General features: G+C 52.8%; 1 pseudogene across 1 annotated transcript; it reads left to right on the top strand.

Moving 5' to 3' along the window:
- The first annotated feature begins 222 nt into the window (after positions 1 to 222).
- LOC308640330 (arylsulfatase D-like) lies at positions 223 to 11,084 on the top strand (annotated as a pseudogene). Its single transcript has 7 exons — positions 223 to 359; positions 3,258 to 3,405; positions 6,077 to 6,194; positions 7,462 to 7,581; positions 8,200 to 8,616; positions 9,932 to 10,068; positions 10,950 to 11,084. The product of its transcript is annotated as an arylsulfatase D-like (transcript).
- The last annotated feature ends 1,153 nt before the right edge of the window (positions 11,085 to 12,237 follow it).

Raw genomic sequence — 12,237 nt, 5'->3', positions numbered from 1 at the left:
CCTTAGAAGGAATAAAAATAAATGTTCCCTAAACTGCCTTGGCTGCCTTGGGAGTCACCCTGCTTGTGCCCCATCCAGATTAAGCAGATGCAGAGGCCCCAGTTTCACTGGTGGTGGGGACCTGGGAGAACTTGTTTCCAGGAGCCACTCCCTAGGCCCAGAGTTGGAAGGTTAATCGGATTAAGTGAGCCACCAGGGTCCAGGAGCACACCAAGCAGCCTGGTGGGCGGAGACACCAGCCCTGGCAGGATGGCGCCCAGATCTGGGGTCAAGGTACTTCCCTGGCGCCAGTGCGCAGCCATGGAATCCACGCAGAGGTGCACTCGCAGGCCCAGGGGACGCGCCTCGGCCACCGTCAGGTGCTCAGGATCCCAGGACTCGCAGCCACTCAGGCCTGGGGAGGGGAAGAGCGAGAGACCCTGGAAAGGAAGCTGAGGTGCTAGGAAATGGTGAGTCACCGAAACCCAGTCCCAGGCTCATTCTCTGCGGGGGCCCAGAGAGCAGCGCTGGGGTGGGGGCAGAGGGAGGTGGGGGGCCCCCCCGAGCAGGAGGGGGGGCCTGGGTTGAGCCGCAGAAACTGCTGCCGCAACGCCTGCGGGGCCGCTCCAGGATCCAGCGGGGTGACACGCCTCACCTCAATGCCTTGGAGACTCGACTCCCCACTCTCGGGTCTCCGAACCCCTCCAAGACCTGCTCCCTGCCCCCTCATGGCCTGTGTCCCCCACATTAGGTCGGCACAGATGCGCTGGAGTTTCCCCCCACTAAGACCCGCTCTGCCCCTCCCATTCGGAGCCGGGACTCCTCCCCAGGGCCAAGTCCTACAATCTCTATAAGGCAAGTCCCCTGCCCCACCCTGACAAGGCTGTGACACCCTCCACACTCATTTTTTAAGACATGCAGGCCGAAGCCCGAGTTCTCCCCAATAAACTCGAAGCCCTTCGTGTCCCATCCTGGTCCCCACACCCAGCCATGGCCTGTCACACAATCCTGTCCCACCCCCAACACGGTCTTGACCCCAGCTGATCCTCCTGTCCAGTCCTCTCCCCATATGGCTGTCTCGCCCTATCACTTCCCTAAAACCACCTGGTCCCGACTTGGGGCCCTGCATGAGTGTCCTCTCGCCCCCCCCACACCCCGCGCCCCCTCCCTGCTGCTGCTGGGGAGTCCCCAGGAACAGTCTAAGCCATTGCTGTCCCTCCCCCGGGGCCTCTCTCCCCTTCCCCCAGCACTGAGGGTCCCTCCAACACTAGGGCCGCCACTGGACCCCTGCGCCGTCCCTTCCCCTCCTAAGTCACTCCCCAGATCGCTCCTGGGACCAAATGTCCACCCAGGGGCAGCTCCGCAGTGCCCAACACTAAGGCCCGCCCCTGTCCCGCCCCCAGCATGTCCAGCCCCCCATCCTAGGGCAGGCACCTTTCACCACCCCACCTTAAGGCCTAGTCTCCCCCTAGACAGGCCCTGGTGGGCTCCTGGGAGTGTCCCCTTCCAGCCTCAGCTGTGCGTTGCCGCTCACACTGAGACACGCCCCTTGCCCAACCCCCAGCACATCCCCCCTCTAGGATACGCCTCCTGCAGTCCATTGCGCACTTTAGAACACGCCCTTGCATCGCCCTCCACCCTGTGCCCCTAGGAAGGCCCCATCCAGCTCCTGGGCACGTCCCCCTCGCAGCCCCAGCTCCGCAGTGCCCAATAATCAGGCCTGTCCCTGGCCCACCTCCAGCACGCCCACACCCCCCACTCTAGGACACGCCCCACCCTGCTCCTGGCCCCCAAGTCCCCCATCCCGCCCCTGCGCAGCTGTGCATGGCCTTATGACCCCCCCCACACACACACACACACCCCGCTCACTAAAAACCACAGGGTGCAGACCCTTGACTTTTCCTCCATCCCCGCCCCGCCGCCACAGCTGGGTCCTCCTCCCAGCGCTAGGACACCCCAGTCCGCTCTGGGTCCTCCAGTCCGCCCACTGTGCCTTCTGGTGTCCCTGTCCCTCCAGCAGTAGGATCATCCTCCAGTCCCCCACCTTCAGGGCGCACAAGATCTATAGCAGCCCCCGCCCCTTCCCTCGGGCTACCCCCCCCCACTGTGACTCCGCCCGCCTGCCCTCCCCGGTTGCCCCACCCCCAGCACATCTTGGACAGCTGAGTACCTCTGGGTCCCGGGGCAGGTGGAGCCCAGGACACCATTGAAGCTCCTAGTAGCCTCTAGGGCAGTGGGGCGCCTGGCCCCCTGTTCAGATGCTCAGGGACTCTCTCCTCTGCCTGCTGTTGTGTCTCTGGGGTTGCTTTGAATCCCCCATCTGTGGTTTAAAATCCTAGTGTCCCTGCAGGTCTGGTCCTCCTAGTGCCCTGTCTGATGCTTGGCGCAGCCTTGGAGCACCTCGCACTGTGGACCAAGGCGCCTGCCAACCATCAGCCACCTCCTGACCCGCTGAGGACCCCAAGTGGCAGGCCTCAGGCTCTGGACCCCACGTTCGCCCCCGCTTTACTGAGAGTTGAGCTCAAATGACCTTAACCCAGAGGACCCATTTAGTGACAAAACAAATTCAAAGAGACCATGACTTGCACAACAACAAAGGGTGTTTCCAGGGTCACCCTGGGGTGTTGGTAGCGACAAATGTCACCACAAATGCACTCAGAAATCTCCCAGGATTCAGTTGCCCCATGTCCAAAAATAAACAAGGAAAAAAACAGAAAGTGAAAAACTTGTAAGTCAGGCATTTGTCACAGCACATTGTTACAACTGTTTTGTTATCATTTGCCACCGTTAATCCTTTGCTATGCCTAGATTATAAATTATACATTATGACAGGCATCTATATATACTGAAAAAGTATAGTCTATATAGGGTTAGGTACTAGCTGAACTTTCAACATCCTCTGAGATTTTTGGAATGTGTCCCCAGAGGATAAAGAGGGGACCTCTGTGCTGTTTGCATGGGGTTAAAGTGGAGGGAACTTTCTTATGAGGGCTCAGTTTCTGATTGCTTGCTGAGCATCTCCAGTTTGGGTGCAGGGAGAAAATGGGCCTCTCTCAGTGTTAGTCTTGATTGGCCATTAGCAGTAGGGATTCCACCCTGGTTATCTTTGGGCTGTTGGACTCCATGCAAAACCAGAGGTTTCCCACAGCTGGATAATTCTCTTGGGGCTCAGTTGGCATTATAGGAGTTCGGTTCAAGCCCTCACCAGACCCCTGATATCTACATATGCATGGTGTAAACTTTGCATGCCAAATCCTGTACATTTATTTCCTCTGCAGAGACTGTGCTGCTTTTGCTCCTTGTATGTTGGCTTCTGCAGACCTGTGAGCAGAAACCACCTAACGCTTCCAAGCCAAACATCCTGCTGATCTTGGCAGATGATCTGGGCATCTGGGATGTTGGTTGCTATGGGAACCTTACACTGAGGTAGAGTGTGGTTTGGGTGGTGGGGTTGTGACTTGTGTGCAGTTTAGTGGAATAATTCACTTAAAATCGACCAGTGCAAATGAAATTTCTTAGTGCTGCAGAATTCAGCACCAAAAATGATTATTCTCCAAGAGTAAAAATAGGGTCTTAGCCCTCTCAAACAACTTGATGCCCTGCTGAGTTTATAAGGGTTTTTCTGTGGCTGCTGTAATAAATAACCAAAAACACAGAGACTTAAATGTAATCCAGGAACCACCACCCCTCCCCCAGCCCTGGAGGGCAGAAGCTGAGACCAGAGTCCCAGGCTGAGCTCCCTCCATGGGCTCCAGGGAGGCTCCTCCTGACTCTCCAGCTCCTGGGGCTCCAGGTGGTCTTTTGCAGAACAATATAGTGGCCCCTCAAAAGCTTAAGATTGAATCATGATATGACCCAGCAATGCCACAACTGGGTTCAGACCCAAAGGATTTGAAAGCAGTGATTCCAAAAGATACTGGCATATCCTGTGTTCACAGATATGGATGGATGGTTGGCTGCATCAGAAGCCCTGATCCCCAGTATGACTGGAGACTAGGGCAAAAAGCATATCTTAGTGGGGTGGGGGGGAGCTAGGGCCAAAAATGGGGCCAAGGAAAAGGTCTGAATGGGGGTCTTTGGAGGCCAGAGGATCTTAGAGAGTGTGGGATATTTTCTTATTTTGGCTAAACTGTGTAGAGGATTTCACACAGGCTTGTAAAATTGTACTCTGTTCTGAGTCCTTTATTCTCAGAGTTAGCAAATCACTAGAATTTTACCCCAAATCCATCATTTATGTATCCATTTATGAATGAGCCATTCCTCCACCCACCCATCTGTCCATGTTTTCATCCAGGCATCATCCATTTGTCTATCTGCCCATCCATCCATGGTGGATGGATAGATGGATGGGTAGGTAGATAGATGGATGAATAGATGGGTAGATGGATAGATGGTTGCCTGGATGGATGGATAAATGGGTGGATGGGTGGATAGGTGGGTGGGTGGATGGATGGATAGATCGGTGGATGAGTGGATGGATGGACGGATGGGTGGGTGGGTTGATGGATAGATGGATGGATGGATGGATGATAGATGGTTGCCTGGATGGATGGGTGGATGGGTGGGTGGATGGATGGATGGGTGGGCAGATGGGTGGTTGGCAAATTGGTAGATGGGTGGATGGATGGATGGGTGGGTAGATGTGTGGGCAGATGGGTGGTTGGCAAATTGGTAGATGGGTGGATGGATGGATGGGTGGGTAGATGTGTGGGCAGATAGTTGGTTGGCAAATTGGTAGATGGGTGGATGGGTGGATCGATGGAAGGGTGGGTGGGTGGATGGGCAGACAGATGGGTGGGTGAATGGGCAAATGGGTAAATGGGTGAATGAATGAATGGATGGATGCATGGTTGAATGGTGGATGAATGGGTGGGTGGGTGAGTGGATGGATGAATGGATGGATGGACGGGCAGATGGATGGTTGGCTGGATGGGTGCATGGGTGGTGGGCTGGCTGGCTGGCTGGAAGGACTGACAAGGTTCTTTAACCTTGGTCCTACTGGAACACTGGCCCAGATCACTCTGTGATGGGCCCATCCTGTGCTTTGTAGGATGTTGAACAACATTTCTGGTCTCCACCTGCTGCTCACCAATAGCACCACATCCCAAAGTGGGACATCTCCAGTGTCTCTGCACTTTTCCAGTTGTCCTCAGGGAAGCAAAACTTTTCTTACGGGGGGCCACTGAGGTGGTCAGCTTTAGGTGCGTGAAGAACAAGGTCTGAGCTTTTATAGCTTAGCTTCCACCAGATGCAGCCTCCTCCAAGGTAGAAGGGAAGAGACTAGCACCTGTCATCTGACAGTCCATGGGGAATTCCGTGAGCTCCAGGGGCTGGGTCACTGCCTTTGGGATGCCTATCTATAGTGAGATTCTCAATCTATTTTTGCACGTCTGACTGCAAAAGCTCTTAGGTGAAGTGTTTCATCTTCTCTTTGAATTTTGCACCTGAGAAACCTGGTAGGAAACTCAGGGTGCACCCTTCGTGGATGCTGGTGGGATATTTAAGGCACACAAGCCCCCTGGGTTGCATACACCCCCCCCGAAAAAAATAAGAAAAAGCCAAAAATGTAATTTTGTTGGGGTCCATCTTCCTCTAAGAAGCCCTGTGATGTAACCACAGAGTTATTGTGACAAGAGGTTCCCATAACCCACCCTAAGAGGAGAATGTCACTACGCAGATGTGCATTTCATACCCCGAACCCACCCAAGGTCCTGGATGAGCCCAGACTGCCTGGGCTCAGAACCCACGGCATTCCCCAGCTGGACAAAAGCTTCTCTCACAGCCCGTGTTTATACTCACTGTGCAACATCATCACCCCCAGAAAGTGAAATGGGCAAGGTGTCTGTGTGCCAGCCCCCCAGGCCAAAGCCAAAATTCAAAATCTGGTGTGCCCTTTGTAGCTTTGGCAACAGCTGAGGTGGGGGGAGGGCTGTAGAAGGAACCGCCCAGGGTGAGCCTCATCTGTCCTTTGCAAACTTAGAGAAGTGGGCGCACTAAGACAGGTGCCACGCAGCCCCAGGAAGTTCCATGCAGGCCTCGTCTGAGGCCCAGAGCATTCCCAACCCTTTCCCAAGTGATATTCATCTGATTTTCTCAGGACCCCCAATATCGACCGGCTGGTGGAGGAGGGCATGAGACTCACCCAGCACCTGGCGGCCCCCCGTTCTGCACCCCGAGCAGAGCCACTCGGATCAGGTGGGTGTTGTGGGGACCCTGTACAGCAGCTCCCGGCTGCAGCCTGGACCCTATCGCCGCTCTAGCTGGGTAGTGATCCCGCAGAGACTGGGAAATTGAAAGCTAATGTGCCCTCCTGTCACCTTCCTGCAGTGTGTGCTCCGAACAGGACCTCGTATGCCCTCACCCCTCAGGACCCTTAGCCCCGTGGGTGTTAAAACCCACGCACAATGCCGGACGCGGTGGCGCACGCCTGTCATCCCAGCGGTTGGGAGGCTGAGGCAGAAGGATCACGAGTTCAAAGCCAGCCTCGGCCAAAAGGAGGCCCTACGCAACTCAGTGAGACCCTGTCTCTAGGTAAAATGCAAAATAGGGCTACAGATGGGGCTCGGGGGTTAGGTACCCCTGGGTTAATCAAATGGGAGTCACAGATAACCACACACCTCTTCCTGAGGTCAAGATCATCCCTAGCTGATCTGGGACACACAGCACGCTGCAGATTCTGCGTGAATCGTGCTGATACTCAGAGAAAAAAATTGCTCAGGGAAAAAACACTCAACACAAATGTCTGTGCACGTCTGGTACTAGAGAAACGTTCTTTTCCTTCTGGTATTTTCCACATACCAGCTCTTGTCTCATCAAATTGCCAGGTAGGTGCCCTTGGTAGGCTGTGTGGAGGGAGCCTTCTGGGACGGGATGACCACCACCATTGGTGGATGAGAAGCAGAAATAGTCATTGACAGGTGAGATACAATGCTCCATAGATGATGATGGTGATACTGTCAATGAAGGAAGATGGATTAATGATGCTCAATTGATAGCAATCCTGTCAATAGATAATAGAGGAACAGGTGATAGCTAATGATGGGTGATAGAGGTATATAAAGGTGACAGATGCATAATGCACATACAGGTGACAGATAAATGATGTGTGGATAGAAAGGGGATAGATGCAACATAATGGTACCTGGAAGATAGGTAATGATAGATAGATAGATAGATAGATAGATAGATAGATAGATAGATAGATAGATTGAGTTGGTTCTCATGATAGGCAAGGTGTGTCCAACTTATGCAGCTGACATTGGGGCAGATGATGCTCAGTGGTGGGGTCATACTGTGCACAATAGCACATTTAACAACCTCTCTGATCTGCACCCACTCCCTACGCAGAGCACCACCTCCCCACCTTCCCCAAGTGCTGACAGCCAGATTCTTGCCCACTGTCCCCTGGTGCCCAGAATCCCTTTGCTAAGACCTGTTCCTGGCAAAGGGAACATGAACCTTGCTCTGCTGTGGGATCTGCAGGAATGGACAACGATGAGTACCTGGTCTTCTATTGGAACGCAGGCTTAGGCGGGCTTCCTGCCAACGAAACCACTTTTGCAAAAATCCCAAAGGAGCAAGGCTATACCACCAGCCTTGTAGGTATTTGAACACCTGATTCCCCTCCCATCCAATTGTCAAGGGACCAATTTCCTCTGGAGGAAAAAAAAAAAAAAAACTTTCATCCTTCTCCACCTCCCGAGTTGGTATCTGGTTCCACTCCGGCCCTCTCAGATGGTTTTCAGTTCAGAAGTTCTCCTCATTGCAGAGGTTTGGGGTTCTTTGATATATATTTTGCCTTCTTTCCTTCTATGAACCTGTCTATCTTCTTCAGCCCCAAGGAATCAGAAAGCTCTTCAGAGCCTGGCTCCACCACCTGTAATTCCAGTAGCTTGGGAGGCTGAGGCAGGAGGACCGCAAGTTAGAGGCCCACGTCAGCAGTTTAGCAAGGCCCCAAGTAACTCAGCGAGACTCTGTCTCTAAATAAAACACAAAAAGGGCTGGGGATGGGGCTCTGGGGTCGAGTGGCCCTGAGTTCAATCCCTGGTACCCCAAACCAAAAGCAAGTCTTGGTTGAGGTCACTCATAGCCTCTGCTGATTCAGGATCTGCTCTTTGGAGGTTTTCTTTCCCCTGACCACATCCAAATGGCCCCGGGGTTCTTTGTCCCAGGCAACAGTGTGTGCCCTTGGTGTGGCTGACCACCCACCCCCACTTGCAGGAAAGTGGCACCAGGGCGTGAGCTGCACGTCCCGCGGGGACCACTGCCACCACCCGCTGAACCACAGCTTCCACTACTTCTACGGACAGCCCTTCACCCTGATCAACGACTGCGACCCTGACAGGCCCCCAGAGCTGGGGGTCACAGTGGCTGCCCGGTTCAGCCGCTACACCTGCATCCTGGCTCTGGGCGTCCTCACGCTCACGGCTGCCAAACTCAGTGGCCTCCTCTTGGATCCCTGGACCGCAGTCGGGTGCAGGGCCAGCCTCGTCTTCACCACGTGGTTCTCCAGCTGTGGGTTCCTGTGACTCTGGAAAACTGTGTGCTCATGCGGAACCACCAGGTCACCGAGCAGCCCATTGATGTGGGAAGCACCACCAGACGGATGCTGCAGGAAGCCACGGCCTACATTCAAAGGTGGGGACCCTCACGATCTGGGGTGAAAGGGCAGGTTCTGAGCCGTGAGCTACCCTGGGGTCCCATAGCAGCAGGTGCATTGAAAAGGTCCAAATTCACACTTCATTCACAAATGAAAGGAAGCTATCCTTCTTCATCACTACATAGTATTCCACAGTGTATTTGTGGAAGGATTTCTTTATGGAGTCACTTTGCCCACGTCTGTCATCCTAGCAGGTGGGGAGGCTGAGGCAGGAGGATGGCAAGTGGGAGGCTAGCCTCAGCAACTGAGAGAGGCAATAAGAGACTCAGTGAGACTCTGTCTGTAAATAAAATATCAAAAGGACTGGGGAAGTGACTCAGTGGTGAAGCACCCCTGGATTCCATCTCTGGTGCTAAAAAAAAAAAAGAAGAAAAAGGAAAGGCCCAACCTCTTCATATGAATTGGTTTCCACACTCGGATCTCTGCTTTGAGTTACCGGGTTGCACTGGAAAGTATCCAAGTAGTGGTCGTGCATCAGGGACTCCTTCCAAGGCCCAGGGAATGCCTGAAACCCCAGAGAGTACCCAACCATTTATATATAAGTAATAAATAAATATTCATACATTTACTACAATATATAGCTATTTCCCTATGCGTACATACCTATGAAGATATTTAATTTATAAATTAGGGAAAGCCAGAAATTAGCAGCACCTAATAATAAAATAATAATGATGGCAATGTTCTGTAACACAGGGTACGTGGGTGGGGTGTCCCGTCCCTCCCTCTCAAAATATCTTCCTGTACTATACTGACCATGGATGTTGTTTTACTCAGACAAAATTGCCACTGTGACCAAAAGTCCCAAGAAGAACATTTGGAGGAGGAAGAGTTTATTTGGGGCTCATGGTTTCCAAGGTTCAGTCCATGGTTGGCCGACTGACTCCATGGCTCTGGCTCAAGGGGAGCAGAACAAAATGGCAGAAGGGTCTGGAGGAGGAGAGCAGCTCAGGACAGGGCACCAGGAGGCAGAGAGAGCTCTGCTCAGCAGGGAAAGGATAGAGACCCCAAAGGCACAGCCCAGGGATCCCCTCCTCCAGCCACACCCCACCTGCTACAGTCACCACCCAGTGAGTTCATCCAAGTGGATTAATCCACTTCTAGGTCACACCTCTCATAATCTAATCATTTTACCTGTGAACTTCCTTGCATGGTCTCACTCATGAGTTTTTTTGGGGAACCCTCACAGTGAAATCCCAGCAGGTGAACCCAGGTCATGGACACAGCACATTCAAGGTCCACTGTGGACACCATCATCTGCCGTCCATAATTCCAGTGGTTTTCTAATTTCACAAACAAGGACAGGCCCTTTCTCCTCTTTGTGTCCCAGCTGCACGTCCACAATTCTCTGGTGACCTTGAAAGCCTTCCTCAGGAGAAGCCGCCATGGTTTTTACAGAGACAACCTGGAGGAGATGGAGTGGTTTGTAGGTAAGTCAAGATCAAGAACGGGGGAGAGTACACCCCACTCGTGTCATTTGTTTGTTCATTTCTTCCCAGTGATAGTCTAATTTTGCACAAAACCAATCATTTCGTTAGCAATCAGTTTTGTGAGAAGCTGTCATTCAGCATCATCCTTAGTGGTTACAGGAAGCAGAGAGACAACGTTAGCTTTCGGCATCGTGGAGGAAAAGGGCTCTGCTTTTAGGGCTTTGGGACACGCTAGAGAGAAGCAAGAACTTGCAGACTCTTCCATCTGCGAGGGTTTCCTGGAGACGTGGAAGCCCTCGCAGGTCAGGTGATATGTCCTTGCATGAATATCCTGACATCTGAACTACGTGAGAGGCAGATGTCCCCAAGGAGGACAGCAGCTCACATCCCTCGTGAATTGGCCTCTGTGCCTTCAGGGGTAGGAAGGACTGCTGGTCTCCACGGTGCAGGGAGATACTGCTGGGTATGCAGGTGTCCCCTGCTCTGCTGATAATGGCCATCATAAATTTTACTGCTATTGGTTGTGGTTCCTTCCATGTGGGCTGGAATCTGTCATTGCTTTACCCCGCCCTGGGGCACCCTCTCACCCTTTTATTAGGGCACTTGACCCCACCGGCACTGCACATAAAAACCATGCCTGCTGACAACGTCCTGGATATTTCTTTGCAATTCTCTCCTGGTTTTCGAGGTGACGCAGTGCTAAGCAGACCTGGGCACGACAGTCTCAGCACCGTGATCTCACATGTCCATGTGGTCTCTTGGCAGGGGGCTCTTTCTGTGATGGTCCAGTACAAGATGGCTTGTGCATAGAATGGGAAGCGCATGCCCCCAGCTGAGACCCGTGTGGGCACTCTCTCTGACACCTTCCACCTTCTCCACAGTTAAAGCCCTCCATGCCCTTGATTAGAACCATCTGAAGAACTCCACAATCACCCATTAGGACTCCAATCATGGAGGGTTACTGGAGGCCACAGATGAACACCAGCAGCTGGGGAGGTGCAATGGGATCTACAGAGGTGAGGGGCTAGCCACGGGGAGGAACAGAGACAGGGAGCCAAAGGAGTCTGCATCGGAGGTCCCAGAGCAAGGAGACTATGGAGGAGGAGAGGGGATGATGCTGAAGAGGAGGAGGAGAAAGAGACAGAGGTGGAGGAGGAGAATGAGGAAAAGAAAATGGAGGAGGAGGAGGAGGAGACAGAAGAGGAGGAAAGGAGATGAAAAAGAAAGACAAGGAGGAGGAGTAGGTGGAGAGATGGTGATGTTGATGATGAGGAGAAAGAGGAGAGATGAGGAGGAGGAGAGGAAGGAGAAGGAGGGGGAGATGGAGGAGGAGGAGAAGGAGGGAAAAAGGATGGAAAAGAAAAGAGGATGAGAAAAAGGAGGAGGAGAAAGAGGAAGAGAATGTGGAGGAGGAGGTGGTAGGTGAGAGAAGAAGGAGGAGGAGGAGGAGGAAGAAGAAGAGGAGGAATAAAAGGAGGAGGAGATGAAGTAAGAGGAGATGTAGGAGAGATGAGGAGGAGGAGGAGGAGGAGGAAGAGGGGAGATGAGGAGGAGGAGGAGGAGAGGGAGGAGAAGAAGAAAAAGGAGATGGAAGAGCAGGAAAAGGAGGCTAAGGAGGAGGAGGAGGAGAAGGAGGTGGAGGAGAAGGAGGAATAGGAGGAGAAAAAGATGGAGAAGTAGGGGGAGGAGAAGGAGGATTAGGAGGGAAAAAATGGTGGTGGTGGTGGTGGAGGAGGAGGAGGAGGAGGAGGAGGAGGAGGAGGAGAAGGAGAATAGATGATGATGATGATGATGCAGAGGAGGAGGAAATATGAGGAGGAGAAGAGGGAGGAGAAGGAGAAAGAAGACGAAGTGACAGAGGAGGCAGAGAAGAAGGAGGAGGTGAAGGAAAAGGAGATGGAGGAGACATAATGATGAAAAGGAGGAGTAGGAGAGATGAGGAAGAAGGAAAGGAGAATGAGGAGGAGATGGAGGAGAAGATAGAGAAGGGGGAGAAGAGGGAGAGAAGGAGGAGGATGAGAAGGAGAGAGGTAAGAAAGAGGAGGAAAGGAGGAGGAGATGGAGAAGGAGGACGAAAGGGAGAAAGAGCAGAAGGAGGAGAAAGAGAAGGAGGAGGAGGAGGAGGAGATGGAGGAAGAGGAGGAGAAAAAGGAGGAGTAAGAGATGGAG

Source organism: Spermophilus citellus, assembly GCF_964194105.1.
Source record: "Spermophilus citellus genome assembly, contig: SCAFFOLD_267, whole genome shotgun sequence".
NCBI lineage: Eukaryota > Metazoa > Chordata > Mammalia > Rodentia > Sciuridae > Spermophilus > Spermophilus citellus.
The sequence above is the reverse complement of the archived record's forward strand: the minus strand, read 5'-3'. Positions and strand labels throughout refer to the sequence as shown.